Genomic DNA, 7,480 nt, shown 5'->3' with positions numbered 1-7,480 from the left:
GACATTACCCTGTTGGACAGTTTAAATTTCAAACAGTTTTCCCATCCAATTGACACTTAATAATAATGCTGGAGTCAAACAACGTGTCAAAAATCAGTGTACAAATAGGAAAGTTCAATCGGTAAGAACCTTACGACATGTACACTATGGTGTACACTTTAATTTACAATTTGCCACGTGACATTACTCCATTGGAAAGTTTAAATTTCAAACAGTTTTCCCATCCAATTCACACTTGACAACAATGCAAGTGTCAAACAATGTATCAAAAATCAGTGTACAAATAGTAAAGTTCAATCGGTAAGAACCTTGTGACATGTACACTATGGTGTACACTTTAGTTTACACTTTGCGACGTGACATTGCCCTATTGGACAGTTTAAATTTCAAATAGTTTTTCCATCCAATTGACACTTGACAATAGTGCAAGTCTCAAACAATGGGTCAAAAATCAGTTTACTAATAGCAAAGTCCAATCGGTAAGTACCTTGCTACATGTACACTATGGTATACACTTTAATTTACACTTTGTCACGTGACATTACCCAGTTGGATAGTTCAAATTTCAAATAGTTTTCCCATATAACTAATACTTGACAATAGTGCAAGTGCCAAACAACGTGCAAAAAATAAGTATACAAATAGGAAAGTTCAATCGGTAAGAACCTTGTGACATGTACACTATTGCATATCCACTTTAGTTTACACCTTGCCACGTAACATTACCCTAGTGGAGAGTTTGAATTTCAAACAGTTTTCTAGTCCAATTGACACTTCTCAACAATGCAAGTGTCAAACAACGTGCCAAAAATCATTATACAAATATGAAAGTTCAATCGGTAAGAACCTTACGGCATGTACACTATGGTGTGCACTTTAGTTTACAGTTTGTCACGTGACATTGCTCTGCTAGACAGTTCAAATTTCAAATAGTTTTTCCATCCAATTGACACCTAACAGCAATGCAAGTGTCAAACAATGTGCCAAAAATTAGTGTACAAATAGGAATGTTCAATCGGTAAGAACCTTGTGACATGTACACTATGGTGTACACTTTGCCACATAACATTTCCCTGTTGAACAGTTTAAATTTCAGACAATTTTTCCATCCAATTGAAACTTGAAAATAATGGAAGGGTCAAATGACTTGTCAAAAATTAGTGTACAAATAGGAAAGTTCAATCGGTAAGAACCTTGTGACATGTACACTATGGTGTACACTTTGCCACAAAACATTTCCCTGTTGAACAGTTTAAATTTTAGACAATTTTTCCATTCAATTGAAACTTGAAAATAATGGAAGGGTCAAATGACGTGTCAAAAATTAGTGTACAAATAGGAAAGTTCAATCGGTAAGAACCATGATACATGTACACTATGGTATACACACTTTAGTTTACACCTTGTCACATGACATTCCCATGCTGGACAGTTTAAATTTCAAACAATTTTTTTGTCCAATTGACACTTGACAACAATGCAAGTGTCAAACAATGTGTCAAAAATCAGTGTACAAATAGAAAAGTTCAATCGGTAGGAACCTTGCTACATTTACACTATGGTGTACACTTTAGTTTACACTTTACCACGTGTTATTACCCTATTGGACAGTTTAAATTTCAAACAGTTTTCCCATCCAACTGACACTTGACAACAATGCAAGTGTCAAACAATTGTTAAAAATAAGTGTACAAACAGCGAAGTTCAATTGGTAAGAACCTTGCCACATGTTCACTTTAGTTTACACTTTGCCACGTACCCTGTTGGACAGTTTAAATTTCAAATAATTTTCCCGACCAATTGACACTTGACAACAGTGTAAGTGTCTAACAACATGTTTAAAATCAGTGTACAAACAACAAATTTCAATAGGTAAGAACCTTGCCACATGTACACAATGGTGTAAACTTTAGTTTACACTTTGCCATGTACCCTATTGGACAGTTTAAATTTCAAACGGTTTTCACATCCAATTGACACTGGACAACAATGCAAATGTTAAACAACGTGTCGAAAATCAGTGTACAAATAGCAAAGTTCAATCAGTAATAACCTTGCCATATGTACATTATGGTGTACACTTTAGTTTACACTTTGTCACATGACATTACCCTATTGGGTAGTTTAAATTTCAAATAGTTTTTCCATCCAATTGATACTTGACAACAATGCTGGAGTCAAACAATGTGTCAAAAATCAGTGTACAAATAGGAAAGTTCAATCGGTAAGAACCTTACGACATGTACACTATGATGTACATTGTAGTTTTCACTTTACCACATGACATTACTCCATTGGACAGTTTAAATTTCAAACAATTTTTCCATCCAATTCACACTTGATAGGAATGCAAGTGTCAAACAATGTGTCAAAAATCAGTGTACAAATAGCAAAGTTCAATCGGTAAGAACCTTATGACTTGTACACTATGACAACAATGCAAGTGTCAAACAACGTGTCAAAAATGTAACGCCCCGACCCTTAGTGGACCGGAACACTACTTACTTTACTTAGCTTAACCGGTGGTTTAGTAACAAGTGTATACGTTTTAGCGGAAGCTTACATCTTGCAGTAATAATTTAAAAAATAATACTTCAAATACTTTAAACAAAAACACTAAATCATTTTTCAAAACAACAAAATGTAATTTATTTGAAGAAAACATAACTTGTTCTCGCATTCTGCGTTATTCAAAACTTTAAAGAAATAATATTGGAAAACATTTCATAAAAATAAATCCAAATCACTTATTCACCAGATTTTCATGGGCTCGTTGCATCACTCTCCATCTTCTCTTCCATCCATGGCCGAGGTAAAATTCCTTCAATCTGTAGAAATGGAATTAAACTCGTGAGTTGAAAAACTCAATAGGTGTCATAGGTGCATTCGTGATCAAGCTATACGTTTCAAAACATTAACTTTATAACTTTTCATACATGTCGTACCCGGAGGCACCATTTGAGATGAAGGGGTATGCCGTACCTGAGGGCACCATTTGACATGCGAACATTTCTTCAACATAGAGGGGTATGCCGTACCGGAGTACCATTTGACATACAACCATTAACATAGAGGGATATGCCATACAAGAGTACCATTTGACATACAAACATTAACATGAATCGAAACTTATAACTTAACACAATTAAATACATTGCATCTCTACCTACCTTGATTGATACTTTTGAAACTTTGAAAACTTAGATTGAAAACTTAGATGAAACTTGGACGTTGAAAGAAATGCACTCCTTGGATGTTTGAAAACCATTAGAATTGATGCTTGAAAACACTCCTTGATAGCACCCAAAACTTCTATGAAAAATGCTTGAAAACACTTCTTAAACTTTTAGGAAAAATAGTTTTCCTTCCTCTCTTTTTCTCTCTTGGAAACTCTTTCTTTAGTATGTAAAAGCTCCTACTTTTGGTGTGAGAAAAATGAGTGAAATGAGGTCTCTATTTATATGTAAATATCCCATAACTTAAAGCAAATGAAGGGTCAAATTTCATTTAAGAGAGAAAACATGAGTGTCATTTAATTTTGAGGTTAAATGCTTCGATTTAGTGGGGTTTTTATTGCCAAAAACGTGGCTGGCCCTTTGAGGAAATAATTGATGAAAATAAATATTTAAATTCTAGAGAAAAACGAGAATTTTCATTTCAGTAGTTTCAGTCGACTGGTTGTAGTCCGGTTGACACTGCACAGCCTTCAGTGTTTCTATCATAACTTCTTCTCCCGATATCCGATTGAGGTACTTCAAAGTGCGTTGGAAAGCTAACTCAAATAGCTACAACTTTTATTGAGATACATTTTCCAAATCGAATGTTTCCTATGTCGAAAATGGGCCTCAAATGAGATTAAAAATTTGAAGTATACTTTAGTCATCCAATATTCATGTCTTAGTGCCACTAAGGTCTCTAGAATTATTTAGGGTTCTACATCCCCCACACCTTAATTAAAATTTCGTCCTCGAAATTTACCTTCTGATTGGGCAAATAGTGTTGGATACTTGTCTTTAGCTTCTTCTTCTTTTTCCCAAGTGCCTTCTTCTACGCCGTGATGATTCCACTGTATCTTAACCAGCTGAATCTCTTTATTCCTTAGTTTATGCACTTTTCGATCCAATATCTTGATCGATAGTTCCTCGTACGATAAATCTTTTTGTACCTCCAAGGTTTGATAACTCACTACATGATTAGGATCATGTACATACTTCTTTATCATCGATATATGAAACACATTGTGCACTGCCGATAATTCAGGTGGCAAAGCTAGTCGGTAAGCCACATTTCCGACTCTATCAAGTAACTCGAAAGGTCCAATATACAGTGGTCGTAGCTTGCCTTTCTTTCCAAATCTAAGTACACCTTTTATCGGTGCTACTTTCAGAAACACTTTATCCCTAGCTTGGAATTCTAAATCCTTCCTCCTTGTATCTGCATAGCTCTTTTGTCGATCCTGGGCTGACTTTATTCTTGCACGGATCTTATCGATTACCTCGACCGTCCTTTCAACTATTTCTGGTCCTAAAACTCTCTTCTCTCCGACTTCATCCCAATGAATAAGGGATCTACATCTTCTACCATAGAGAGCTTCGTATGCTACCATTCTAATAGTTGCTTGGAAACTGTTATTATAAGCGAAGTCTACTAGAGGTAAGTATGACTCCTAATTACCTCCTAGATCTAAAACACATGTTCTCAGCATGCCTTCCAAAGTTTGGATGGTCCTTTCAGACCGACCATCGGACTGAGGGTGATATGCTATACTAAAGTTCAGCTTCATTCCCATAGCTCCTTGTAGACTTTTCCAAAATTTGGACGTGAACCTTGGGTCCCTGTCAGACACAATGGATATAGTACACCGTGTAATCTCACAACCTCTTTAATGTACAACTTTGCCAATTGGTCTAAACTGAATATCATTTTCACTAGAAGAAAATGAGTTGACTTCGTTAGTCGATCCACTATTACCCATATAGCATTATTTCCTCTTGCTGACTTCGGGAATCCAACCACAAAGTCCATCGTGATATTTTCCCATTTCCATTCAGGTATATCTAGTGGATTTAACAATCCAGCTGGTTTTTGGTGTTCTGCCTTAACCTATTGACATACCATGTACTTTTTCACGTACAACACTATACTTCTATTCATATTTCTCCACCAAAATGTATCTCAAAGATCTCGATACATTTTCGTACCACCGGGATGTGCGGTATACGGGGTGGAATGAGCTTCTTTCAATATCTCATTTCTCAAGGCTTCATCCTTAGGCACGCAAATTCTTTCTCTAAATATCAGTGCCTGATCCTCAGCTACTCCAAAGTCCTTTTTCTTATTGGTACCAACTTTATTCTTAATCTTCTGCAAAAATGAGTCTTTATTTTGTGCTTCTATAATTCGATCTCTAAGAGTAGGTCGAATTATTAAAGCTGCTAGACGAGCAGTGACTTGTCCTGGTGTGGTAAGCACTTCGATCTATAACTTTCCCAAGTCCTTGACGAACTCCACTTGAGAGGTGGGTAGTGACGTCAATTGTCCCATTGATTTTCTACTTAGAGCATCGGCCACAACATTAGCCTTACCCGGATGGTGTGAATAGTGCAGTCGTAATCGTTCACCAATTCCAACCATCGTCTTTGTCACATATTCAATTCCTTCTGTGTAAAGAAATACTTGAGACTTTTGTGATCTGTGTAGATATCACACTTCCGTCCATACAAGTAGTATCACCATATCTTCAAAGCGTGTACTACCACTGCAAGTTCTAAATCGTGCGTCGGGTAGTTCTACTCATGTTTCTTCAATTGTCTTGAAGCATAGGCTATCACTTTTCCATTCTGCATTAGTACACATCCCAATCCTCACTTGGATGCGTCGCTGTATGTAACGAACCCTTCCGTACCTTCATGTATTGTTAATACAGGTGCTGATATCAACTTCTGCTTTAGTTCTTGGAAACTTTGTTCGCATTTTTCCATCCATCGGAATTTTACTTCCTTCCTTGTAAGCTGCGTCATTGGTCCAGCTATTTTGGAGAATCCTTCTATGAATCTCCTATAATATCCAGCCAATCCTAGAAAACTCCGTACTTCACCAGCATTTGATGGTGCTTTCCAGTTGGTTACTGCTTCTACTTTTGCTGGATCTACTTCAATCCCTTGGGCAGTAACTACATGTCCAAAAAATCCAACTCGTTCAAGCCAAAACTCGCACTTCTTGAATTTGGCATACAGCTTCTCCTTGCGTAAAACCTCTAAGGCTATTCTCAAGTGCTCTTCATGTTGCTCCTTACACTTGGAATATATCAGAATGTCATCGATTAACCTTGCGTAATACCTCTAAGTCTATTCTCAAGTGCTCTTCATGTTGCTCCTTACTCTTGGAATATATCAGAATGTCATCGATGAAGACTATGACAAACTTATCCAAGTATTGATGAAACACTCGATTCATCAGGCTCATAAACACTGCAGGTGCATTGGTTAGCCCAAACGGCATCACCGTAAACTCGTAGTGTCCATATCGAGTTCTAAAAGCTGTCTTAGGTATATCCTTTGTCTCTACTTTCAGTTGATGGTATCCCGATCGTAAGTCGATCTTGGAAAATACCTTAACTCCTTTCAGTTGATCTAATAGATCCTCGATCCTCGGGAGTGGGTACTTATTCTTGATGGTTAATCGATTTATCTCCTTATAATCGATGCACATCCTCATGCTTCCATCTTTCTTCTTTACAAACAACACCGGTGCACCCCATGGAGATACGCTTGGTCGTATGAAGCCCATATCTAGGAGTTCTTGCAACTGCTTCTTTAATTCTTGTAGTTCCTTTGGGGCCATTCGGTATGGGGCCTTAGATACGGGTGTCGTCCTGGGAATTAGGTCTATGGTGAATTTTACTTGTCTATTGGGTGGAATACCAGATAGATCTTTTGGAAACACATCTACGAATTTCCGTACTACTGGTACATCTTCAACCCTTATCGTCTCTTGTTTCCCTCCTGAGATACTTACTAGATATCCTTGACATGTTTCTTTTCTCAACATCTTCTCAGCTTGTAAAGCTAATACTAGTCGAATAAGGGGTTTCGTCTTCATTTCAAGGAACGAAAATGGTTCCTCTCCTGGTTTTCGAAATGATACTTCCATTTCCTTACATCGGATGGTGGCGTAATTACAACCTAACCAATCCATGCCTAGTATTACATCAAAATCCTTCATTTCTATCATGTATAGGTTTGCTTCCATTGGTTTTCCCTCAACTTTGATACTTACTAACTTGGCTATTCTATTAGTATTCAAAAGGTTGCCCGAAGGAATACTAACTTCTAATGTACCTTCCGACTTATCACAGGTAATACTAGATTTAGCCATAAAAGTTGTTGAAGCAAAGGAGTGTGTTGCTCCTGAATCAAACAATACATAAGCAGGTGTATTGGCTATCAGTAGAGTACCTGCTATGACATTAGACTTTTCC

The sequence above is a fragment of the Olea europaea genome, unplaced genomic scaffold (genome assembly GCF_002742605.1).
Source record: "Olea europaea var. sylvestris unplaced genomic scaffold, O_europaea_v1 scaffold348, whole genome shotgun sequence".
NCBI lineage: Eukaryota > Viridiplantae > Streptophyta > Magnoliopsida > Lamiales > Oleaceae > Olea > Olea europaea.
The sequence above is the reverse complement of the archived record's forward strand: the minus strand, read 5'-3'. Positions refer to the sequence as shown.